Genomic DNA, 27,973 nt, shown 5'->3' with positions numbered 1-27,973 from the left:
TATAAGGAACGAAATAAGGTGTACACCGTTTCCAATGACCTTGCATTGTTCAATTTTTTTTGTCTTTAAACAACTTCACGTTTAATCTATTTTTCATCTTTTTATTTTGATTTTTTTCAATCATGAATTGGACACACAAAACAGAAATAGCATCGATTTACTAAAGAAATCCCACCAAACAGACAAGATTTCCTGTTTTAGAAAAAAAAAAAAAAAAAAAAAAAACAGACAGGGATCATCTGGTGGTGTTTTTTTTTTTTTTGCTTTTGAATTTCTGCAATGAAAGGTAAGCATTTTCTCAGTTTTTTTTTTTTCATTAACTTTTCAAGATAAAAGTGCAGATTAACGTCGATGACAGATTCTTCAAACAAGACTCGTATCTGATTTGACTTTCCATTTTCTTTAGCGTCGGTGAATATATATATATATATATATATATATATATATATATATATATATATATATATGTAGAATATATATGGCGATTAAGCTACACTGAATATTCCGCGTTTCATCCACTCCAGGACTCCTCAGGCTTATGCGCGAATTCTGTGGTTGTTTATCGTTTTTATTTTACCTACGTATTGAGCACTTTTGAAATAAATATTTAAATTTTACGCATAAATCTATACTTTCGTATATTAATTTTACGTGAGTAAATTAAGTAGTTATATATATATATATATATATATATATATATATATATATATATATATTTTTTTTTTTTTTTTTGCGGTAAATATCCAGATACGCTACAACAAAACACCGACCACTCTAATTTGTTTTTTGTTTTTTTATGGGTAATTGAGGTCGCAGACAACGAATCTGATAGTCAAACTTGGGGCAAATTTACCGTTTGCATGGTATTAACCCCTGAACCCACGAACTACTTTCCATAATTTTGCAGCTTACGTTTATGCTACGCGCTCACTGCAGCATAAACGACGGCTTGCTTAATGCTTCACCTAGCAAACTGCCTTCTCACATGGCGTATCAATCAAAAAATTAAGGACTGACATTTTTTAATGACTTACAATTAAAGAAAAGTACAACAAATTTTGGGACCCTTTTTTTTTCTCTCACGTTATTTTAATGCGATTTATAAAAACATAAGCACCAAACATTTTTATGTTTTTCGTTCTTTTATTGCGGGAGGGGGATTCAATTATAGAACTTATGTGGCTTAATAGGTGCTTCTGCAGTTTAGTTAACCGTTTTTCCGTAAGTAACGCACTGACATTTACCAATTAGAACACCATTTAACACTACCTCCTCCGCTCGCGCCCCCAATGTAAACAGTAAAATCTTCGAAAAATGTTAAATGGTGTTCTAATTGGTAAATGTCGGTGCATTACTTACGGAAAATTAGAAAATTCTATGTTCCAGGAAAAAAAAAAGTAATAATTAAATTAATCCCTCTCCCAAACTTGGAGTGCTTTCCTTTTCTTGTTTTATTTCTTTTTCAGCTAATTTTAAATTTTCCACCCAAAAAATGCTATAATGTATTTTTGAAAATTAGAAAATTCTATGTTCTGGAAGAAAAAAAAAAAAAAATTAAATTACACCTCCCTCCCATACAACTTGGTGTGCTTTTCTTTTTTTGTTTTATTTCTTTTTCATCTAATTTCAAATTTTTCACGCGCATGTAGCGTTGTTTGCTTGTTGAAGCCATCATTTATGCTACAGCGCGCGTGCGTATCGTAAACAGAAGTTGCAAAATGGTGGAAAGTAGTTTGTGGGTTCAGGAGTTAATACCATGCAAACAGTAAATTTGCCCCAAGTTTGACTATCAGATTCGTTGTCAGCGACCTCAATTACCTGTAAAAAAAGAAATTAGAGTGGTTGGTGTTCTGTTGCAGCGTATCTGGATATTTACCATTTTATTTTCTATTTTACTCATACAGTTTAGATTTCCTGTTTTAGGTGGGTGCTAATGTCTGCATGTTTTTTTTTTTTTTTTTTGTGGCCTGGAAGGTTTATTTTTTGTTTTTAGTAGTATTCGGGTCGGTTTCGAACGAATATCGTATTTAAAATTGCCGCCAACAAGTAGTTTTTATGATATTATAAGACCTACATTTTCCTATTTATTCCTTATAAATTCACTGGTTGCCAAAACAAGTTAATCCAGTCTCATTAATTATTTTATTTTTATTTTATTTTTTTTGGGGGGGGGGGGAGTTTAAATCTCCCTTTTTTGCTCTCATTTATAATTTCACTTTGGGGGAGGGTTGGACACAGTGGCGGCATCCCCTCCTCCGTGTCTCCCACCAATTAAATTATAAATTAGAGCAATAAAGGGGGGATTAGAATCCCCCCTCTCAAAAGAAAAAATAAGATTTTTTTTTTCTTTTCTTTTTTTTAAACACTATTGGGTACAATGTAACTATAATAATGTGATAAATTAAATATATTTATGCGTATTTTATGACTGGGCTACGCGAAATGGCTTTCAAACCTATTATTATATAAAACTCAAATCGTCTTGCTTGGGCGTTGAAACTATATCCGGAATACAATGTAGTTGCAAAGAAAAAGAGCACAAAAACTCAGCTCACTGCAGCAGCATCATCTGTCGGTACTTTCTGTAGACTCGTTTTCACATCTGTCCCTGTCTGCTCCAGTAGATGTATCAGAATTTTTGGGGAATTTTCAACTACAGTGGCCCATATTTACTAACTTTTGTTTACAGCATGCAATAGAAAGAGACATTAATTCTGGTGCTTAAAGCCACCAAAGATGTCAACTCAAAGAAAAACAGACATTGTCTCCCTTTATTTCAACTATGAAAAACATCTGATGTCGCATTTTTTTGAATCCTTGCTTAAAAAAGTATTTTATTTAAAAAGGATATGGAATATAAAATATAAACATGGATAACTTCTTAACAATGAAGAATGGAAATATCTATTGATTAGTATTTTTTTTATAGGTAACTGACTATTTGGAATGTATATATATTATCATTATCGAAGTAAGTTAAAATTTGTTGATTTTCTTTAAGTCTTTTTAAAAGAAAACCGATTTAAAAAACAAATATTGCATAATTTGCTATCATTTTCTGTACACGCAATAACCCTTATCCTCAAGTGGCTGCCGGGCTTTGATAAGTGGTGACCTCCATGAAAAAAAACCCCCCAAAACCTGTTATTTTTTTTAAATTTGGTCTTTGCACCTTTAATTGAAAAGAAAATTAGGTTTTTTTTATTTCTTTCTTTTTTTTTATTACATTTTCACCCCAAACAAGGCACATTGCCACTTTGGTGTAGGGGGCTACTATCAGAGGCAATAACTACTGGGGTACTATGTAGGGATTTGGGCAGCAAGATGTTGGTTCACGTTACACTTGAACCTCTGCACGTCAGTACAGTTGGGGAAGCAGGGACCTGGAATGGAATTCCAAAGTCTAGTGGTTCTGGGGAAGAAACTACTGGAGTAGAAAGATCTTCTACATCTAGGGATCTCTACTGTGTGGGGGTGGAATTTAGCTGCCTGTCGGGTTTGTCGAGGATCTTTACGTCGTGGGGGCACAAGTGCTTGCAGTTCGTCAGAGCATTCACCATTAAAATACTTGTAGAACAGGCAGAGGGATGCAACATTTTGTCGATGGGACAGAGGCTGAAGCTTAGATGCCAGTTCACGGCCTATCAGATTGGCGACTCTCTTTTGAAACTTGTCTAGGAGCGAGAGACTAGTAGCAGATGCACCAGCCCAAGTATTACAGCAATACTCCATACATGGGCAAATGGTGGCCTTATAGAGGTACAGGATACTTTCGGGTATTAGTAGTTTTCTAGCGTGGTAGAGAGAGCCTACCTTCTTGCGGCCCTGGCAATGCTTTTAATTTGAATTACATTTTTCAAGTAGATAGATAGAAAGATAGGAAGTCAAATTATTCAAGTTTTTATCACACATTTTTAATGGTGATTTCTGACACTGCTACTGCTCCAGTGGCCTGTTTTATACAAGACAGTCCTCCAAGAGCACATGTGATTCCTGCAAGACTGCATTGTTATATAAGATCGTAGACACCATCTTTGACCCTTTTCAGCATCATGACGCTACATCGGCAAATGCACACCGAGGCCGTTTAAGAGGTAAGCCTGCGCTCCCACAAAATTTGCAACACTCCTCCCTGATATTATCACAGAGAGGGCAGGGACGCAGTGATCTTCTTCTTCGGGTGCTTCTTTGGAGAGGGGGACTGGGGGCTTCCTCCTCGCCTGTGCTTTCATTCTCGGTTTCAGGGTCGGTGAACCTAAGCTGCTAATCTCAGGGTCGCTGTCCAACGAAGTCAGCGTAAACCAAATGATGGTTCACTGATCTTGGATCCAGTCTTGCTCTCATTGCTGAGTGGCAGCTGCGCTTGTGATGTCGATCGAAAATCCTAAATATGACGGGGCCTGTGGTGCACTTAACCAGACATCCCCCTCTTTGATACTCTCTCTTATTGCCTTTGGCTCAGCTGGTGGGCTGGTCTCCACGCCTCTCACCCTGACATGGTACTTATGCAGTGCTTCGGATGGCGCGGTAGAGGGTTAAATGCCGTCCTTAGGGGTGACATGCCATTAGACCACCTCAGGCACTGTACACCCCTCCTAGCTGCAATGGTCTTGATAGTCCTGTGGTTTCTCTCAATAATTCCATTCCTGCTAGGCACATGGGTGCACTGAAATCGCAGACGTAACCCCAGCCATTTGTGAACTGTTTGAACTGCTCGCTAACAAAGCGGTGCCATTGTCTGTCAGTATCTCAGAAGGGGCACCACGCTCAAGGAAGACACTTTCCAGTGAAGGGGCTGCCACAATGCAAATCTGGACGGTCTGCAATCGATGAGCGTCAAAAAATGCCCACCGTTGTGGTGACTTACGTCCATTGCAAGCCTGTTCCAATTTCCTCTCACACTCAATTTTCCCTTCTTCCACCGGACAGGTGCTGGGTTGATCAACCAGTAGGTTTTGCAGCTCCTCACAACAGATTTTACGTCCCTCTTTGACACAGAGGTTGATCAGCCTGGTGAAGTAAAAGGTTCGGTTTACACCAGGGTACCCGCTTTGACAATGGACGTCAGCAACACGGCCAAGGCATCCACTTCTTTTGGAAGGTCCAGTCAACACGTGGCACTTTGGTAAGGTGATCCACGCGATTCTGACAGCACTGCACCAGTGTCACATCTACTGCCAGGTTGAATTCCTTGATGATCTTGGTCAGGATAGCAATGCCTTCGTTGTCAACCGTGCTTTCCCACTTCCCGGCATTGGTTATCCACTGATGCACGCATGTGGAGTCTATGACGATGTGTAGCACTCTGGCCTGCCACTGAAGCGCCAGATTTACCCCTTTGAGTGTAGCATCAAGTTCAGCCAGGTTTATGTGCCCGGCGTCATTTTCTGGCCGAAGCCGGCAGGCATCTTCTACGATAAATCCATTGACCGCCAGAGCAACACCAAGGGTGAGTGAGCTGGCGTCCACCCAAGCTGTAAACTCGCTCCCGTCATTCTCAGTCACTCTGGCCACTGTTTCCACCAGCATGCTTCACAGGGCGGGATCGCGCACCTCATTATTCCATCCCATTGACATGGAAGTTGCACGTCGCTTTATGGCCTCCACTGCCACCTAGAGCCACCCACACACGGGGAAGTAGTCCACCAGTTTTCCGCAGACAGAAAAAAATGCTCTGACGCGTGATGTTGTATGGAACTTCCAGGATGTCACCACCTCTCCCCAGTGGAGTCTGTCTGCGTTGCTGCTCACATGCAAGCCAAGGACTTTCACTCCATCTTGCAGGCGCTCTGGCTCCTTGCATGACAGCCCGAAGCTCTCAAAGTGTTCTTTCACTTCCTGGGCAAACATGAGGCTCTCGTTCACAAAAATGTCATCAATATACGATAACGTCGCCTGTCACACGGCTTTATCTTGACGCCGGATCAGCTGCATAATCGCTGTCATAATGTCTGGGCTACATTCAGGCCAAACTCCAGCCTGATTAAACAATAGCGAGTCCCTTTGATCTAACTGTCTGGAACGGCCACAGCAATGTATTTGCAGGTAGGCTCTTTGCATGTCTAGGATTGCCGTGTACGCTGCCGCCACTCACTCAGTTTTTTTTTTGTCTCATTTTTTATATTAGAAAAACATTTTTTTTTTTTGAAAACGATTCCAACTTGCAATGAAAATACAATCGAAATAATCGTTTTAAAAATTTGGGACGCTAAAACTAATGTCTTTCCCCATATAATCAAAAGCATCCGTAAACAATATTAAAAAAAAATTTTGTTTGTTTAAAAATCATGTGCAGAATTTTTCAAACTGGTAGGTATGTGGTGAAAATTGTGGGAATGCAGGCTTACCCCTTAAACTGCCTCAGTGAGCGCTTTGCTGACACAGCGTCCTAATGCTGAAAAGGGTCCAAGATGGCATCTGCGGCGTTATATAACAATGCAGTCTCGCAGAATTACATATGCTCTCGCGCACGTATGCAAATTTGGAGGACTGTCTTTTATAAAAATAGGCCACTGGAGCAGATGGCCGACAGACGTGAAAACGAGTCTGCAGAAAGGACCGATGGACGACGCTGCTGCAGTGAGCTGAGTTTTTGTGTACTCTTTTTCTTTGCAACTACAAGCTATCTCGGCGTACATTCTTACCATGGAAAGATTCTACCTGAAGCTGATACCAGAGTTTGACAGGTCCCCAGCTAATCCTTCGGTGGTTGAATGGCTGGAGAAGGCTGAGCGCATTTGCCAGTGGTGCAAAATTAAGGATCCAGCTATGGTCATCCCATTGAGGCTCACTAAGGGGGCTTATGCCGTGTACCAGCAGCTCGGGGATGAGGCGACAATGGAGCAGATAAAACAAGTGTTATATGGAGCATTTGGTGCGGACTCTTTTGTTGTCTGGAGGAAATTCTCTGAACATCGGCTTGGGTCAGTGGATGTCTGTCTGCTGACCTGAAGAACCTTGCTGTTCCCTTCGGCGGTGCAAGCGACCGCATATTGGCATGTGCTTTTTGTCTGGGCTCCCGGATGACGCTTGTCGGTGTTGCGGGCGTCTTCAAAGCTCAATGAGCTTGGGTTGGAGGAGTTCTTGGTTAGAGCCTGAAAAATTCTAAAGAACATATGTGGAGCAGGTCTCGGCAGCGGTTGACGTATTGGAATTGCCTACAGAGAGCCCATGGAGTAAAAATGTGGCGGCCCCAACCACTTCGCCAGGGACTGCAGAAGCGCACTCCAGACTATGGAGCACTGAAACGAGGACACTGTCCCCGATGCGACAAGCTAGGCCATGTAGCGCAGAATTCTCTGGAAAACGAGGAAGGGGAGGAAGCCGCGGCGTCAGCACCCTCCCCAAAGCAACATTGAATAAGGCGCTCCCTGTAGTGACAGTGCAAGTTGATGGGTATAGGCGCTCAGTGCTGGTTGACACCAGATGCACCCAAACCCTCATACACAAGAAATGTTGCACCGCATGGAAGAAACGGAATGTCCCAGTATTAACCATTGGCAGAGGCTTGCTGGTGTGTTGTGGGGGTGAGCATTGTTCATATAAGCGTTGGCGATGCCCCCTCCCCCTTGGCTGTGAAGGCATTGATGGTCAACAGGGAGCTTCTTGGATACAACCTTCTCCTACACAGCTGGGTGGAATCACCGTGGACGGCACCTGTGATGTAAGGTTTTCCCAACCTGAGGAACTGGTCTGTGCAGCAATCACTCTTGATGAACCGGACTTCCACGCAGAATATAACAAGAGCACAAACATGTGGACCACGTCCTGGAAGTGGTCGGGTGACCAGACATCAATGTCCTTGCAGAATTAGCTAACAGAGTATCTTCCTCCCGCATGACTTAGGGGGCAGTACAAAGCAGAACTCCAGGTTTGGATGGATATTGGCTGGCTGGTTCCATACCCAGAAGATGAGCTCGGGCTACCAAAGGGGGCTGATACCCCTGATGGTTGTCAGGCAAGAGAATAAACAGAAGGTCCAACCGGGAAACTCAATGAACACGTCAACCACACACGGCGGGGACTGATGTCTGCAAACATAAACTGAGTGAGTGGCAGCAGCGTACACGGCAATCCTGGACATGCGAAGAGCCTACCTGCAAATACATTGAATAGTAAACAAAGCTCACTCCGAATGTGAAAAATGGTTTTCTAAATAACATTATTTTAGTATGGTTCGTAAATTGCAGAAGTACTAGAAGTTTTATGCCTTTTTAATCAATACATTTTTGTTGACATTTTTACTTCAAACAAGTATTTTTCATCATGGTTGATTGCATGTGGTCACTTATTTTAGATCACTCCCCCATACTTCTTTTAAAACAAAACAAAATTAAATTCGATAAAGTTTAAGTGTTTTTGAATACTTTAAGTGTGTTTTATAGTTTTAAACTTATTTGTTATTGTCACTTCTATTTAGCCAAATCTGAGTATTTTCATCATTTCAACTTTCCCTACACTTCCTCAAAATTTAAAAAATGTTTCTTACCTCCTATAATAATTGATTTTTTCCACGTGTTCGCTAATTTCCTCACTCTCCAAACAAATCTGTATTTGTGTCAGTAAAGACCAAATGAAGTTGATTTTTAGAGGTATTCTGGCCTGTTTCAAATTCATTTAAAATTGTCGTCTACAAGTAGTTCTTATGATATTAAGACCTACATTTTCCGATTTATTCCTTATGGATTCACAAGTCGTCATTTGCGTGCAGAAAAAACAAACATGACGACGATCAGTAAAAACAATACAGAATACATTGGATAATAAATGTCTTAACATTATTTCCCTTAGATTAAATGAAAAATCCTTTATATAAAAAAGGCGTAATCCATTGAAAAAATTCCAAAAGAAAGAAAAATACAAGGTGGGAGTGTTCATTGTGTATGGCCATCCTATAACAGCCAGGAAAATATTGGGAAATAATAATTAATTAAGTAATATTTATCAGCGAGACCCTCTCAAAGCAAATCTTTAAAGAAAAAATCCCCCTCCCACGTTTTGAAGTGTTTCTACATATTTTTAAAATGTTTGTAACTTACACTACCCCACCCTGTTCCCTCATTTTGCCCCTCCTCCTGCCACCAAACTTAAAAAAATACTAACGATTACATGTCTCATTTATGATACATGGCCAAGAAGTGGGTGCCCATTTTACATTAAATTTACATAGGAAAGTGATCCCACTCTAAAACGTTAAAATTTTATATTTTAAAAAAATTCCTTCTTTTATATCATCTTTAAAAGCCATTGAAACATATTAGCCCCAAAAAAGTAGATTCTGATTTCTTTTTTTAGGAGGTAAACTATGCTAGATTAATTCGTAAAAAAAAAATACCAAATATTTTTTTAAATATGTAAATCGATTTATATGTCTGGCAGTGTTCTTAGATATCTTTTATACAGAAATTCATCTGATAAGTATCAAAAATCGAAAAATTTGGATCCTAAAAATAAACTCTCTTTCTTATAGATTAAAAAGAAGACATTTTATCGGAAAATATCTTATGTTACATCGGCCAAGTGAGATAATAAAATCTCAGCAAATCATTTCTTGGAAGAAAAAAATAAACAGATTTATTGCCATGTTAACATATAGCTCAGTGGTAGAGCAAATAATCCTTTGTTCAAGCCTGGATGTACCTCACCATTTTATTTTATTTTTTTCTTATTAACGAGTTCCATTTATGATAAAAGAAGAGGCCCCATTTAAAATCACCACAAATCATTTCTTTGTTTGCATATTTTAAAACTAAGCATTAATCAGAAGTGACTTTTCCAGTGCAGTTATCGTCAAGCCCAAATATCAGCTGATGTGATATTGTGAACAAACAAAGACGGAATTTGATGAACAATGTTATCGTTCTTTTAAAAAAGTTTTTGCAAATTAGTTCACCTGGCAAATTATTCCTTGTAATATATAATATTCAATAAAGGATTGATTCTATAATAATACATACACAATTTGCATAAATTAAAATATGTTTATGCATATTATACAACCAGACAATGTAGGGTGTCCAGCTACTCTCTCTATAACTGGACTAGCAAGCGTACCCAGTGTTGTCCAGATGTGTAGAGGTGGTGTAGTAAGGAACCCCAGGTAAAGAGGGGTGTTAAAAAAAAAGTAGTAGTAGTGAGGAGGGGGGAAATCCAAACAACAGTTAGCACCCAGGTGAAGAGAGGTGTTAAAAAGAAAGTTATCTTAGGAAGGCAGACTCGAACCTGTAATGCAAAGAAGGAAAAGAAGGTGAAAAAAAAAATGTAACGTCTTAGCTGATGTGTCCATGGCAAAACCAGAAGTCTCAAACATTGGAATTAAGGGTAGTCAATCGAAAGGAGATGATGACTTGTGAAAATGTTGATGAAAGAGGTGCCCCCCCAATTCTTGTAGAAATTTACCCAGTGGAGAGTGAAGGAATTAATGTTTTTGGCCAATGTTTTTATATTTGTTGTTCGAGAGACCAAGCTTTAAAACGATACTGATTTTGTCGTCTGTTGAAAGTTTTTGTGAGACATACAAACACACACACACTCACACACATTTTGCCTTTTATATATTAGACTGGCAGGGGTACAGGTGATGTAGTAAGGAACCCTGAGGGGGAGATCAAAACAGCAGTAGTGGGGGTGCCCTTTGAGATTGAAGAAATCGGTTGAGCAGGATTCTGGTAGAGGGAAGACTCGATTTTGTGCTGGACGTCGAATTTTGTCTGAGAAGCGAGGAATCCATTGAGCATAATATGAAAACATACCGACGACCCGCTGCTGTGATTTCACATCTTGCGGTAGAGGTAGATGTCTTAAAGCCTAGAAGCATTCAGGGTCTGTCTTTACAACTACCAATGACACTTCATACCCTAAGAGGGTGATTTTCTCTGTTCGTATACTTTTGTTCTCATTGAAACTTATTTTGTGTTTCCTGGCAACATCTAAGAAGTGGTTAAGGTTTTCATCATGTTCTTTCATAGTATGATCACATATAGTGATGTTATTGACATATGCGAACAGGTTGGTGATCTCCTGTTTTATTAAGTTGTCTATAGACCGTTGGAAGCATGATATGCCGTTTGTTACACCGAGTGGAATGTGGTAGAATTGGTATAGGTTCCAACAGGCTTCATTATAAATTGTGAATTTTTTCTCCTCTTCTAGTATCGGTATCTGATGATACGCATTCCGTAAGTCAAGAGTAGTAAAAATGAAATAATGAGCAATTTTGTGGACTAGCATTGATAAGCATCAAGGTAAGTGAACAGATTGATGGTCCGGCTGTAATCAATGACAAGGCGCTTCTTGTGTCGGTTGTTAGTGGTTACTAATACCTGTGCTCTCCAGGGAGAGCAAGAGGGTTCGATAACACCATCTTTTAGGAGATTTTGAATTTCAGCTTGAATGAACTATTGATTGATCGGTGGGTGTCTTCTGGATTTTGTAGCAATGGGCTTGCGAGCAGATGCTAAATGTTCAAATAATGGTGGGGAAATAAGACGGGACGCCATTACGGCGCATATGGTGAAGGGATCTCTATGACCTCCGAAGGGTATTTCTACTTTAGAATGTAGTTTGAGAAAATCATGTCCAAGTAAGACATCTGAGCAGAGCAAAGAGAGGACTGAAAATTTAAAATGTGGGTATGTAAATCCTTCATATGATAATGCCACATAGCAGTGACCTAAAGTGTAGCTTGACAAGTCTGTGGACGCCATTGATATCTTCCTGCAGGAAGTTTGCTTTGGCCAGCCATATTTATGGATAATGTTTGATATATAGCTTTCTGAACTACCAGTATTCACAAGGGCTTCTAGGATTATCCCATTCACAAAAAGTTAGGAAATCGGGTGATGCAGCAGTTACTACAGATGCGATTGATAGTTCGCAGGCAGAGGTTACTTTCCTAGGGACGCGGCTTGATCGACAGAGTAGCTGAAAATGCCCCCTCCTGCCACAACGTTTACAAACTGCATTACAAGTAGGAAACTTAATGCGTGGATGTCATTGATTACCACAGAAGAAGCATTTCTCTCCAGTCGCAGCAGAAAGGTTTTCTGAAGTAACAGGAACTTTGCCAGACACTGAAGGTTCGGCGGTGGCGCACATGGTGTGAGGTTGATATAAGATTCAGCTTGTCTCTGGGCTGTTTCTAGTAAATGGGCTAAGTCTTAGGCATCTTTTAATGTGAGTGTTCTCTCTAAGAGTCTTTGCCGGATTGCCTGAGAATGGATACTTGTTATGAGGGTGTCACGAACTGCTTGATCATGGTGTTCTTCTGCAGTTACTTCCTCGAAGTGACAATCGATGGTTAGTGAGTCCAGTTTCTGCAAAAAGTCACCAATAGTTTCACCAGGTTTCTGTTTAGCAGTTGCCAGAAGATGCCTAGAATGTACAATATTTGAGGGTTTTACAAAAAGAGATTGGAGTCTAGAGATGGCAGCTTCATAAGAGTCACAATTTGCTATTAGTTTGTGTACTGGATGTGAAATATAGTTAATAAGGACATTCAGTTTGTCAGTGGGTTGGCAGTTGATAGCATTTAGGAACTTGTTAAATGTGCACAGCCAATGTGTTCAATGGTCTGAAGAAACCGGCGCTGAAGGGCTACCATCGAAAAGCTGTGGCTTCAAGAACTGGTCCATTTTAAGTCGGATTTCTTGATGAATAAATTGTAGTGAGGTCAACACAGAATGCGAATGATAACCTGTGAACAAGGTTTTATTCATAAAGAAGTACAGGTGTATAGGCTGTAACAAAAGGAAAGAGAATTGTTAAAAGCATGCAAAACAATGAACGATGTTAATGATATGACAGAGGCCACCAACATCGCCTTCCGTACGTTGGATTTACCTAATGGAATATCCCATTTGTTTTCATCAGCCCCATGAAGATGCTCAGCATGAGCCTTTATAACTGTTTTCCTAAGCTGATTCTTAATCTTATAACTTACAGGGCTATTCTTCTCCAATATCACATAAAATGGAAGCCATCTTATTTACTCTAATTAGCATTACAAGCGTATGCTGTATTTTCGTGGACATCGGCAATATTACATACCTAATGTGCTTCAACAAGTCATATCTTTTTATATTTGTTGGTCAGTTTTTAAAAGAATTATATTGATGGAAAGAGAATAAAATAAGCATTCCAATGATGTTAATTTATTTTTATTTTCTGCGTTCAATGTTTATATGCTCCAAGTTAAAAATGAAAAATTGGCAAAAAAATGACGACAAAAAGAGAAACACTTTTTTCAATGTTTTCATTTTATATGTTACGTTTGGAGACACATGCGCGGGGTTAAATTTGATTGGATAAGGGAACAGCGAGGATACTAAAAAGAGCTCTCGGTTGGTTTCAATAAAAAAGCGGGGCAATGTTGGCAGCTGGTTTGGCTGCCCCATACCCAGCATTACAATCTTCAAAGAAAGAAAAATAAAAAAGCTATATAAACAAAGAAGTCCATCTCTACTGATGTTTGATTTTTATTTTTACAACAATAGGAAGCAAAGTTACGACCGAGCAAAGTTGATGAAGACTATTTCAAAATTGATGAGATAAATCTGCATATATCATCCATTTTCATATAAATAATAGCTTCTGAATTATTTTAATGTATAATATGTAAATATTTGATAATTATTAATTGCGCGGAATTTTATTTCAAATGTTATCTTTTATAGAAATCAAATTCGCTTACGGAAAAATGGTCGCTAAGCGCGCCATGCACTGAGCTGACTAAAGCATTCTCTTAAAAATAGAAAACCGTTTCTGCTTTCATCTTACTAGACTAGTCATTTTTTATGCTGAGTTCGTCAATTTAAAAAAATTATTTTCAAGTTTTTCAAATTTGATTTCTAAACAATACTATTTTGTTGTTTTTAACGCTTTTAGTACACGTGCACTAAAAGCATTAAAAAACAACAAAATTTACTAAGTACATGCGTTTAACTATTTATTTGTACTTAAGGTAGAATTGTGTTTTTTAGTGGTCAAAAAAGCAAAAAAGCATAACAAATAAAAGGTACTTGTGCACTTATGCTACCATGCTGAAATAATGTTATTTAGAAACTCATTCTTAACATGGGGAAGGAAGGTTGTTTTTTAATTATTCTGTACTTTTACTTAACAATTAAATAAAAAAAGATATCGTGAAACTTGAATTTATTTTTAATTCATTGTCAAGACTATTTTTTCGAATCTGTAAAACAAACCCGTTTTTTTTAACTGAGGATATCTAAATAATAATAATAATACAAATAATTAGGCAGTTCAATAAAAAATTTCATTGTGATGCATTTTGTAAATTTTTACCTTGTTTCCACCTTAACATTTTTCTTTAAAATGACTACCTTTTAACGGTTTTCGAGTATACTGAAAACGAGTATCGCATTTAAATTTTCCGCAAATAAGTAGCTTTCCGGATATTAAGCAATGTCATTTCTTATGTTGTTGCTGGTGGCCATCTGGGTATGCGCGTTTGTGCATAGTTTCTCGGGGTTGCGCTTGCGCGTATCAAGATGACCACCAGCGATAACATAAGAAATGACATTGCTTAATATCCTTATTTATTTGCAGAAATTTAAATGCGATATTCGTTTTCAGCATACCTTAAAACCTATAGAAGTAATTTTAAATGTTAAGGTAGAAACAAGGTAAAAAAATTACCGTTTTATTTCTTTGTTTACAAACTTGAATTTTCAGTAAAACAACAGAATAGAAATGACAAAAAATGCCATCAACTGGTGAATATGTAGTTGTTGCTTATCAGGATTCCTGGTATCCTGGTATCTAGGGTTGCATCGCAGAAAATAGGGGTATATTTTGTGCCAGATAGAGAGGATTAACAAAATTAACAATTGGACTGGTCCCAAAATGCATAAATTCTTGTCGATTATGGGAATTTCCATCTTTTACAGAAATCCAAAATCTATATGAAAATTTTTCTTTGATATATTTCTGAGATTAATTCATATCTACTCCATTTTTGTCTTTGAAGGGAGTAGTAAATACTGGCCATGAATGCTCTTTAGGCATTCAATGGCTACACCCAAGATTAAGCTCTCCTTTGTTGAGGAGGCAGGAAAATGCCTATTTACAATATAGCTTTATTTACATACTACTATAATACTTAGCTTTGTTCATAAATAGACACCCATTGTATGATACCATGCGCCAGTTTTAAAAAAATTGAAATTTGTACATCTCAATTTATAATTCATGGCTTATGGTAAAGAGATACATTAGATTTTACTGCATAATCAGAAAGAGCATACAATTTTACATAAGACTGCTAAATTTCATGAGAATAGCTTGAAAAATAAATAAATGGTGGCGAAATTACCGAATTTCTTGAAATGTTGAGGTGCGTAATTTAGCCCACTTTTTCTACAAAAAAATGTCCAAAGAAAAGCATAAATTTTGACACTTTAAATTCTCATAACTTTTAAACTACTGATGGTATTTGCATAATTCAAACGGTTTTAAGTATCTTTTACATAGCTCTTTTCATGCAAGTTGATAAAATAACAATTATCTAAAAAGAAAAAATCAACTTGTAATGCTACTCTAATGTTGGTGGTTCTTATAATACACAATATCCCTAACTTCAAATTCTATTTGCTTTGTTTTACTTTCTAGTCTGTCTATCTGCCTCTTTCTCGCTTTCCTCAAGTTCCTTGTAGCTAAAGTGAAAGCTCTATGTTGTTCCTGGAGAACTATTTCATGACAGTCTTCTCTCTTGTATTTTCTGCAAGGTCTCAATAATTATCTGTTTCTTCGTAGCAGGAGTATAAGATCTTTCACAAACTTCTTTGGAACCCCCACTTCAAGTCCCTATCTGAAATGTTATAATTATCTTTATTTGCAAAAGATATGCCATTTATCTTTCCTGTTTCTTGTAATTTCCCTATCGGACATCTCCCGTTTTAGTTTAATTGCATTGTTAGTTCCCTTTATAATAAGAATTGGGACCCTCTGTAAATCTTTTGCTGTGGTTATGTCACTAGCTACAGATATGCCTCTTTATCTGCTGAAGAATCCCAGACTTATTTTTTCAACTTGATACTGTTTCTCTACCTGTTTAACCCTGATTCTCCCTTGACATGTATGCTACCTCCTCTCTCTATTTGACTGCAGGACTGTCTACGCGACGTCGCCATACATTATGATACATAGTCAACTGACAACAGCTTCAATAATCTTTGCAGCTAAATGCTTTTTTATTTTCTTCTGTATTTCCTTTACTTACCAGTTACTTTGTTTATTACTTTCCTGTATTTTATCAATTAAAACTAATTCATTTGTTCTTTTTTTCATAATGTAGTTAATATTATGCTTAAAATATTCTTAAATTTGAGCCTGTTGGTTAAAGATAAAAAGAATATGGTACAAAGTCTTAGAAAAAAAGAAAAAAAAGATGCTCTCTCTCTACCTAATTGTAAATTCTGCATTCTTCTGCCTCCTATAAATAAATCAGCTTTATTTAAAGCATAAATAGATTCGTCAGCTATGACTTGTCAGTGTTCAGCAAGGTTGACAGAGGATAGATGTAAATAAAAGAAAATAAAGTATAGTTTTCAGCATTCGTGTAACATTCTAAATTCTGACCAAACTGAAACTCAAAATAATACAACCAAATAACAAACTATTTACAACTTGCAGTAATGGGTAACATCATCCCTGGAGAATGCATGCTGTCAGATATTATGTAGAATATACATGCTTCAATGCTGGATGAACTGGCGTAACTCGCTACAATTATATCCAACTTTTGATTGTGTTGTGTCATAAAAAGGTTTGATGTTAATGCATCTTTAATCTTTTTAAACTCTACCTCGTAATCTAGTCCCAGATTTTTTCTTTTGTTAATAATTTGTTTAGCAAGGCACATAGGCTGTATGTATTCTTGATAAAAAGCTGAGTGTAACAGAGTTGCTGACATATTTGTATTAGCAGCATCCACATGACATATACAAATGACTGAGCCAGTGTATCAAATGACATTACAGTGATGGAAGAGAAACATAAAAAAAATGCACCATGTGGCAAGGACCAGATAGAAAAATGCATGTTGAGTGAGAAATATGTGTGGTTCCATGGTGGCGGCAAGACTTTGAAGCTATGGCAGAGTGGCAGACGAGATAAAGCAAGAAACAATGCATTATTTTAGAAGTACCATGAATGAATGCATTTTATTCCAACTGAAATGCAGTGCCTAATTTCTTCTTTAATTTTGTGACTGGTCTTTACATGTTTTATTTGAAAATTAGGCTCACTTTTGTTATTATTTATTGTTTTAATCTGGCTCGATTGTTATTTTTTTGTGAAATGTTTACTATTTTTTTAAACTATTTTATTCAAAAATTCAAAAAATATTTCCAAATTTCAAAAAATACCTCCAGTCTAAATGTACAAACATGCTTATTTGTCTAGCCAACCTACTTGCTACCTAATTGTAAGGCCCCCAATCTGCTACATTCTCAGCAAAACATTAAACATTTTGTCTTTATTGGGAACATAGATAAAGGTTTCCATAGTAATCCATATCATGTTTTGCAAAAACGCTGTATTACTATCAGGGATTAGTTCATTAGTTTGGTTTTTGAGAAATGATTCTTCCTTTTTTATCATCCTTGTAGTTGAATCTGTTTTTGTAGTTGCTATTTCAATCTTTCTTGTTTTTTTTGCTGTGGTAGGTTCTGTTGTTTCATCTGGATTTTCTTCATCAATTCTGTTGTTCCATCTGGGCTTTCATCATCTGAATGATAATGGCCTTGAATTCATCTATTTTGTAGATTGAAAAAAATTTTTACAAGAACAAAACAACTTACTTGGTGAGGAACTATTTTTTCCCTAAGACCGGCTATAATTTTACTAATTACAATTTAATGCTATATGTTTAACAATGTTTACGTTTTTTTCTGTGGGTAGAAAAAATATTTGACTCCAAAAAATTAAATTATAGATCTATTTTCTTAGTTTAACATCTAACAAAGTAACTGTACATTTTGAAAACATCTTTCTGATGGCCGAAAAAAGTGATTATTTTGTCTTTTTTATTTTCATCAGTTCATCATTGCAAAGGTATGTACATCTCCATGCATGTTAGCCTTGTCTTATCCCTTCTATAGTCTTAAAGAAACGGTCTGCTAAGTTAGTAGCTGTCTTCTACAAATTCTACAGCAACTTTCTGCTAAATTTTGTTTCCATTATCTCTGTGGCAGCAGTGGTCCAGAATTCTTCTGAAAGAACTGACCTGCAAAAGTTATTGTTCAATCTTCCTCTTCACTAAAATCTGTCCATATTTAATCAATCTTAATGCTAACCTTCTTTTAGATCAACAATATAAAGCTCGGTCTAATGTGGATATTCTAATGGTCATCTCAAAATGTATTTACTGTACACTGGACAAAGCTGGTGTAGTTAGGGCAGTAGCACTATATTCAAAGCTTTTGACAAGGTTTGGTATGAAGGTCTTCTCATAAAAATTAGTTTGTACAGTATCATTCTCAGGACAGTTTAGTCCTTACAAGGAGATGTCACTGTTCTTCCACATATATATCAACATCCATTTCTTAAGTACAATGGTCTTTAATTAATTTAGTAAGAAGTGTGTTAATGTAATCAAGTCGTATACACAAGTTAGAACATTTTAATAACATACATAGGTTTGCAAAAAATGATGATCTGGATAGAAAACTAGATCAGATATACGGAAATTGTTGTTCTTGTTTTATAAGTTAGGTAGTGTTTGATCAGCGCTTCTATGAGCTGTGAGATGAAATAGTTTGGTTTTAAATGGATGAAAAAAATGTTTGTGGTGAAAAATTGTTAATCTCTACAACTAGTAAGATTTTCTCAAGTGAATTTTCCCTAAAATTATGCATTCATTCTAATAACACTGACAATAAAAAAAAACTAAATGCGTAAGTGTGAATGCAAATAATGATAATGAAATTTCATTTTCTATTTACAGATGTTCCTGATTGAAATCCTCTATTGAATTATATTCTTGGAGAATTATTTAAAAAAAATTATTCTTGTACCTGGACAGCATGCAAAATTTGTTCTGAAAGAATGTTCTGGATTCCAGCATTTCACAAATATTTCAAAATCTTATGATAATAATCTTTACTCTAAAATAAAATGAAATCATATCTATGCAGCTGTTGTACATATAAAGCATCATATACAACTGAGCTCTGTACAAACAGACAGAGTTTTTAAGAGTGAGGACATTTTTGCACTACAAAGTATCAATTACAGATGCATATGAAAATTTACATTGGAGAAAAGCTATAATTTTGTGAATATTTTTTTTACCATGGAATCAAATTTAGGACAAGATTTGCAAACTCACTCAATAGAACTGCCATATTCTTGTAAAGTGTGTGAATATTCTTGTATTCAAAAATCCACTTTAGTGAGACATATGAGAATACACAGTGGAGTAAAGCCATATTCTTGTGAAATATGTGCATATTCTAGTTCTCAGAAATCAAATTTAGTTACACATATGAGGACTCACACTGGAGAAAAACCTTATTCTTGTAAATTATGTGAATATACTTGTGCTTATAAATCAAGTTTACTCATACATATGCAATCACACAGTGGAGAAAAACCATATTCCTGTAAGATATGTGGATATTCTTGTTCTTATGAATCAATTTTAGTGAAGCATATTAGGATTCACACTGGCGAAAAGCCATATTCTTGTAATTTATGTGAATATTCTTGTTCTCTGAAATCAAATTTAGTTATACATATGCAGATGCATGGTGGAGAAAAACCATATTCTTGTGAAGTGTGTGCATATTCTTGTTTTACGAAATCGAAGTTAGTTGAACATATGAGAACTCATACTGGGGAAAAACCATATTCTTGTAAAGTATGTGAATATTCTTGTTCTCAGAAACCAAGTTTAGTAACACATATGCGAACACACAGTGGAGAAAAGCCATTTTCTTGTGAAGTGTGTTCATATCGTTGTTCTCAGAAAGGAAATTTATTATCACATATGAAAGTTCACACTGGAGAAAAGCCTTATTCTTGTGATTATTGTGAATATTCTTGTTCTTATAAATCAAGTTTAGTAAGACATATAAAAGTACACAGTGGAGAAAAACCATATTCTTGTACAATGTGTGAATATTCTTGTTCTGATGTATCAAATTTAGGGAAACATATGAGAATTCACACAAGGAAAAGTGGTATTCTTTAGAATTTTGTGAATATTCTTGTAACATGAAATCAAGTTTAGTTAGACATATAAAGGTGCATAGTGTAGATCTTTTGGCATATGTGAGATAGCAGATGAATGTTTGGCATCCTGCATAAACTAATAAGAAAATTGAAAAAAAAATGAAGTAAAATGAAACGGAGAGATAGAAAATGCTGCTTTCCAAAGACTTGTATCATACAACACATACCTCACAGAGCCGAATTGTATCTCATATGCTTTTACATTATCAGAAAAACGATCTCTAAATTCCCAAAATAAAACCAATGGGAGTCTGGGACACAAAACAAAATAACATGCTGTTAATAGAAGCATCAAAATCAGCTGAACATTTGCAAAAGGAAATTTTATCAGATCAAACCATCATCTGCAGACTCAGTGTGAAATATTGCACAAATATTAGGGTGCTGAAAAAGAGCAAGGGAATTTGAGTGCAGAATTCCAACATTTGACAAAAGGAAAACAAGAATAAAACGAAAACTGAAAATAAAACAGTTTAAGCAAAATGCACAACTATTCTACCAAAACTTAATAAAGGATACAATCATGGTTGAAAAGCTGCTTGGAAAGAACTGAAGGATTGGAGACCTCTAATCAAAAATGAGATACCTACCATGAAGAGACTCAATGGATTTTAAATGTTACTAAAATCCATGAAAAAAAAAATAGAAATGCCAGAACCATATATAACAACTGGCATGATAAGACAAAAGCTAATTGGTTCCAGAATTACAAAAAGCCTGGCATAAACAATAATACTCAATTTCTGGCTCAAGTAATTAACAGCACTTTATACGCATTATAGCAGTTTCTTCACCTGACTATTAAGGGGTGAAGAAGTCAGAATATCTGTTAAAGGGTGATAAAATCCTCATACCCAAAATGAGTGAAACAGGACGCCCTAGTAAGTACAGACCCATCTGCTGGTTTGCTACGATCTACAAGCTAATCACTGGCCTGGTTGCAGACAGTATCTATCCACACTCCTCTGGAGAGTACTATAATCTGGGGTGAGTTTGGTTCAAATTAGGAACAATATGCTTATAATCTTTTTAAATAAATTGCACACAAAATTTCTGCTGATGTTAAATTATAAATAAAGTGGGCAGGAATACGTAGAACAAGGGGCATTTTGTCAAATGTTACATGCTTAGTAATCATTAACAGATATTCTAGGTGGTCAAAGTCACCCCATGCCAGGGTGACTTTGGCATATCCAACATTAAAACAAGAGTGTACACATTGATTTTCGTATATGTTTTGAAATGACCAGAAATCTCCATAACTTTATATTTCTATACAAACCACAAGCTTTATTGACTCGGCAAAAATGTGATATGTGGCATATACTGATACTGTACCAGCCATTTTTCACTCAAAATGATCGAAAATGTTTTCTCTGTCTTTTGATTTAGCATACTTAGACGGTGTTCATTTGTCTTTGCTTGACTCTGTATGACTGGTAGCAGTATCTGTATCAGCAGCTGAAGAGGAAGCAACTATCTCAGTAGCTGGAGGACTGAAGTTTGTGTTATTTAGACCCCCGAAGGACCTGGGGCTGGACACTTGCTGTCATGAAGAACATCTTCAGCAGCATCTCTGCTATTCCCTGATGTTGTTGCAGGCCTTGGCAAAATGCTCTTTGCCGGAGCAATTTCCAGTTTTTTTGCTTGGCATTGGAGCTGGTTCCAAATTTTTCTCCATGTCGAAGTCATTTGAGCTAAAAACTAAAGACCTCACTGATTGACTCTGATGGATAAGATGGAATTTGTAGAAAGCGTTTCAGAACTTGACGCTTATCAAGAGGAAGTATTCCTGCCACAAGAAGATCTTTTTGGTTTGTTAGTTCTTCTGTCATGAGGGTCTTTAAAAGTTTGGAGAACAAGTTTTTTGACATAGTGCTTTGGAGTTTTTTGGCTACTTTCTTGATCCCGGAGAAAAGCCATCTCAACGCCACCTTCATTGGTGCAAAGAAAGCAACATCCAGTGGCTGACACCAATGTGTTGCATTTGGTGGAAGGCAAATGAACTTAATGTCATTCTTTTCATATTGCCTTAGAATGTTTTCACTGAAAATTATCGCTAATGAGGACCTTTTTTCCTTGCAGCTTCTTACAGTATGGAAGTGCCACTGAGTCAAAGCAATCTTTGAAAGTGATGTGGTCGAACTTTCCAGATTTGGAACGATTATAGCGGGCTTTGTCTGTCCCATCTTCAGTCCATATTGACCAGAGGTGTTTTGCTTTGTACACAATGTACAATGGCAGTGTTTGTCCTGCTGCTGTTCCTGCTAGCATAAGGCTTGTAGAAATGTTTGTACTATTCACAATTCTTTCTGAATACGGAACACTCCTCTTGAAGATAAAATGATGTTTGTGGAATTCCTTCAACTCAATAAGTTTATTGAATTGATGACAACCGTTGTCAATTACTCTTGGAAGAGGAAATATTTTTAGATTCTTTTCAGTTTGAATTATCAGGCATTGCTTCCTATAATTCAGTATCAACATTAAGCCTTGTTGCAGGTATATTATTTTATCAATATTGTCAGATTTAAATACTGAATTATGGTTGAACAGTTTATGCTGCAAATGTTGTTTTTCGATATGATTTCTTTGTGATTAGCTGCTCAAATATTATGCCAAGCATGAATGGTCATATATGTATATTTCCTTTTGGTATTTACTCTTTACAGTTTATGTTAAATTAGATTATTCTCACAATTGTAAATAAATTTAAAGACATGAATGAAACTATGATTTTCAAGGATTTTGATTAACAAATCTCAATGTAACATTTAATCTTTAGCAGCCCAGTAGACACCAAAAAGGAAGGATCAGTATCGATTTGTCTGTTAATTATGTTTTTAGCTGAGATCTGCTATGCATCTAGTAAACAGTCCATTTGATTGAGGATGAAATGGCTGTGTGTATACGTAGTTGATGTTTTAAGTTTACAGAAATCTGAATACACAATATATTTCGCTCTTATAGAAAAATAAATTGATAAAAATGGCTTATATATTTTCTGTTTCTTTACATTCACACCGCCATGAAAAAGTGTGTTAGAATCTTGTTAAATAAACCAATAATTAAATATACATCTCCGTAATCATACAAGGAAAACCAAGTATTATTGGGAAAATATTTTTCACTGACTATTCAAATATTAATAAACAGTGAATACAGATATAGAGTTGGTAATTGATCATCACATTTTAGTGTTCATTGCTAGAACTGAGATGCAGTGAATTCATTTTGAGCTGGCTTAATCCACCATTGATGAATGCAGTTCAGTAAAATGTTTCATTATCGAAATGGAATACATTTAACTACTTTGAGTAACATAGTTTCTGAATAAATATGATTATGGAAAAATCTATCTATAAATTATTACAAGGAGTTTGTGAACAAACACAAACAAAACAACATGAACTACAACTTTATATACATACTGGAAGAATACTTATCTTAGGACAGATAAAATTAATCTCGCGGACAGTTTAACATGAATTTTGTATCATCTTCCTAAAATTATGGATGAAATTAAACACAAATGAAATTAAATCTAAATTATTTGAATTTTACAATGGAACATTGTGTGAATACTATGCCCCCCTAAAATCCTTGTAAAATTATCTAACCTCACGCATCATATATTAGCAATGAGATAATTATTTATGACATTGAAATATATAAACATGGTAACCTTACCTGTATTGTTGTAAATGAATGAAGATGTAAAACAAACCTTTTTCCAAGGCTTTATTGAACAAATTCACAGCTACTAAAGCAAGAGAGAAAAAACTGTCTTTTAAAGAAAAAGGGGTGCATGCAAAATCACATAGCAAGAAACTGAATTTGCATATCTTTTTTCTTTTTTTTTTTAATAGTAAGAACAAAACAATTTAAATGAAAATATTTTAAACAGTAAGAACAAAATAATTTAAATGAAAATATAACAATCTCCCCCACTTGTGAAAGAGATTGTAAATAGTTTTTTTTTTGTTTTATAAATCCAGATGCTGGACTGGTCTGCGAATTCTGTTAGATTGGTGTGGGGGTAGTTCGCTATTTGAAGGACCGGTGGTCCTCTGGGAAGGTTGGTGCTCAAAGTTCTGATTATTATAGTCAAATTCATCTGCATTAGGTGTAGTACTAACAGGACTTGTTTTGGTCAACTGGGTTGGGTCTACATTTGCAATGTCAGGTGGAATACTTTTAGCAGGATTTTGAGGTCTGTCAGAGCGTGGAAAGCGAGTTGAATGTCTCAGCACTACTGAATCTTCCTGGCCATCATTATGTTGTATTCTTGCATGTGTAGGGTTAGCTTTGAGGAGTTCCATTACCTCAACAATTGGGTCATATTTGCTCCTGTTACCAAACCGTTTTAATAAAACCTCCCCAGGGTCACAGAGCCAAACAGGTAAAGCAGTAACAGTAGAAGAGCGCCTTTCAAAGTTGAACATGCGTTCGTGAGAAGTTGCATTTGTAGTAGTGCACAGCAGGGAGTGAAGAGCATTTAAAAAATCCTGTAGAACATCCTGCCAAGCACTAAGGGGTAATCGTCTAGATTCCAGAGCTAATATGTGTTCCAAATAATGCCGTTGTAGCACTCACATTGACTGTTGCCTCTGGGCTTGTATGCAGTAGTGTTGCTGGATCCAATTCCAAATCGCGTCAAAAATTTTAAAAATTCTTCTGACATAAACAAAGTTCCTTGATCGTAATGGATAAATAAGGGGAGTCTGAATATGGAGAAAATATTTGTCAGGCACTGGATTGCGGTGTGCGAAGAACAATTGCGACAAGGGAAAGCAAAAGGAAATCGACTGTATTCATCGATGACAGTAAATATGTAATGATATCCCATCGAAGATACTGGGACAGGTCCTTTGTAGTCTATGGAGAGGCGCTGTAAGGGAGCAGTAGAAAGGATCAGTGTATTATTAGTAAAATCAAAGAATTGAGGTTTTATTTTGGCACAAGTCGTACATTCAGATGTCACACGCTGGACTTCATCAATTGAATATGGCATATTTTGTGATCTTACAAAATGCCAAAAGCGCTGTACTCCAGGATGGTATTAATGAATTGTGTAGTAACTTTTGTTCCTCCAAGGAAGAAGCAGCAGCACCACATACTCTTGATAATACATCAGCAACAATGTTTTCATTTCCGGGATGGTGTTTTATGTCATATGACACCGGAAAGAAGTTCCATTTTCCACCGTATAATTTTATCATTTTTCATTTTTCCTCGGTTAGCAAGTTTAAACATAAAAGATATGGCTTGCTGGTCTGATACAATAGTAAAGTGCTTCCCAGCAAGGAAATCCCTTCATTTTCGGATGTACTCGACTATGGCATAAGCCTCTTTCTCGACTATGTGAAGTCATATTTCAGATGGGTTAGCAATCGAGAAAAGAACACTATAGGCCTCTCAGCCTGTAAGAGAGTGCCTCCAAAAGCCTTTTCTGAGGCATTGGTTTCAATAATAAATGGTAATTCATCATCGATAACTTTTTTTCTCTTAAGTTTTTTAAAGGAATTGATAACTATAGGGGGCATGGGAAATTGTTTATTTTCGACCAGTGGACGAATTTTGTATGAATACTTAGGTATCCATATCGTGTAGTATGAAAACATTCTAAGACATCTCTTTAAGGAATCTGAATTGGAAGAGGAGGCATTTATAAAAGAGGTTTCAAACGCTTACAAATTTGGTACCCAAGTAAATCGATGGAATGAAGTGAAAAACTTTGATTTTTTTTCGGTTTATTTCGAGGTTATATGTCGAGGCAGCCTTTAAAAAACATTCCAAATTAATATCATGTTCCTCCTGAGTTTTACTGCAAATAGTAATATCATCTATATATGAAAAAGTTCCAGATAATTTGTTGTCAGAAATAAAAGAATTCGGAAACCGCTGAAAAGCAGAAACCCCATTACTGACACCCATGGGTATTCATTTGAATTGGTACAAACGATTTCCAGTTTGAAAGGCTGTGTAGGGTCGATTTTCCGGACAAATTTCAATCTGGTAGTATGCTTTAGATAAGTCAATTGTACTAAATATACGATATTGAGTTATTTGGTTCATGAGATCCTCAATCCAAAGCAAAGAGCATGCATCAAGTAAGGTGAAATGATTAATAGTTTGGGAGAAATCAACTACTAATCATATCTTTTTATTAGGCGACGAAGTCACAACAATCTGAGCATGCCGTGGTGAATAACTTGTTTCAATTACATCATCCTCAAGCAGTTGTAGAATTTCCTTTTCAATGAATTGAGCATCCTCCGCATGGTAATAATTTTGGGATTTAGTAGCAATAGGTTTGCAGTCAGGGGTTAAGCTTCGAAACAATTTCACAGGAGCACAGCTGATCTTGGTTAGGGCACAGATTTTTAGAATATTCTGAGGTCCACCAAAAGAAATAGTGATACCCTGATGTAATTTTAAGAAAGGCACTCCGAGTATAACATCCATACAGGAATCAGGAAGCTCTGTAAAGTCAATTTCTTTATGCTCACAACCATTGAAGGAAATATTCTCAGTGCAATATTCCGATAGTTTGACGGAAACGGTTGATGGTGCCGTGGAAATTATGGAATTACGTTTTGAAGTAGACAGCTTTATTGTTTTAACAATATGAGCACTGATAAAGTTATCAGAACCGCCATTGTCTATGAGGGCAGTTAATTTTTTTCCTTTTAATTCAACAATTTTAGTAATGGGAGGGCACCTATCACCACCTTTAGCATGGGCTACCATAATAGCAGAAGTAGAATGGGAAGGTTTCGGCATAGTAAAATGGTAAACTTTGGAGAAATGACCGAGTTTACCAGTTTCGACGTACCTTATCGCGGGCAGGACAATGACGGTGATTATCCTTAAAGTGACGTCTCCCTCCACAGTTGTAACACTTGCCATGAGCAGGAAGGGCAGCAGAAAATTGTACACAGTCACACTCCATATGAGAACCAGTAGAATGAGAAATTTTAGTAATAGTAGTGGCCTCCTCTGCAGGATCAGTAGATACATTGTTAGTTCTAGTAGTCGTCGTAGTAGCAGCAGCTGCTCCAACCAGGGAAGCATATGATTCAGCACGAAAGTGAGCTTGTTCTAAAGCCCTATCACATTATCATGTGATATGCTTCCCTGGTGGGAGCAGCTGCTGCTACTACGACTACTAGAACTAACAATGTATCTACTAATCCTGCAGAGGAGGCCACTACTATTACTAAAATTTCTCATATGGAGTGTGACTCTGTACAATTTTCTTGAGAGTTAGCGTATCAGTTTCAAGTAGTCTAGCATGTATTACTGAGGACTGGAGACCACGTATAAATGCATCATGGACAGATTCATCCTTGTAAGTAGTAGGAGTAACATCTTTAAAGTAACAGTCAGCGCCAAGTCGATTCAAGACCTGAAGATATTGGTTGACAGACTCGTTTTCTTGTTGCAGATGCGTGGAAAGCAAATGTCTAGCATGAATAACGCTTGGAGACTTGTCGTAAACACCTTTCAGTAATTCGACAGCGTGTTCAAATCCTGAACAACCCTTGATAACGTCTGCAACAGTGGGACTGATGTTTAAATAAAGAACTTCAAGTTTATCAGGGTTTAATGAAGCAACAGTTGATAAATAGTAATTAAAGTTACGATACCACAATCTCCAAAGCTTGCTAGCGTGAGGGTCTGCTGAGGGTATGTCAAATTTGTCCAGACAAAT

At 36.6% G+C, this 27,973-nt stretch overlaps 1 long non-coding RNA gene across 1 annotated transcript; it reads left to right on the top strand.

The window, feature by feature from the left end:
• Nucleotides 1-16: 16 nt before the first annotated feature.
• LOC145283472 (uncharacterized) lies at nucleotides 17-22,986 on the top strand. Its single transcript, XR_013868618.1, has 2 exons — nucleotides 17-286; nucleotides 18,968-22,986. It is a non-coding gene; the product is annotated as an uncharacterized LOC145283472 (long non-coding RNA).
• Nucleotides 22,987-27,973: the final 4,987 nt, after the last annotated feature.

The sequence above is a fragment of the Euprymna scolopes genome, chromosome 8, assembly GCF_053919585.1.
Source record: "Euprymna scolopes isolate OS-2025 chromosome 8, ASM5391958v1, whole genome shotgun sequence".
NCBI classification, from domain to species: Eukaryota; Metazoa; Mollusca; class Cephalopoda; order Sepiida; family Sepiolidae; genus Euprymna; species Euprymna scolopes.
The sequence above is the reverse complement of the archived record's forward strand: the minus strand, read 5'-3'. Positions and strand labels throughout refer to the sequence as shown.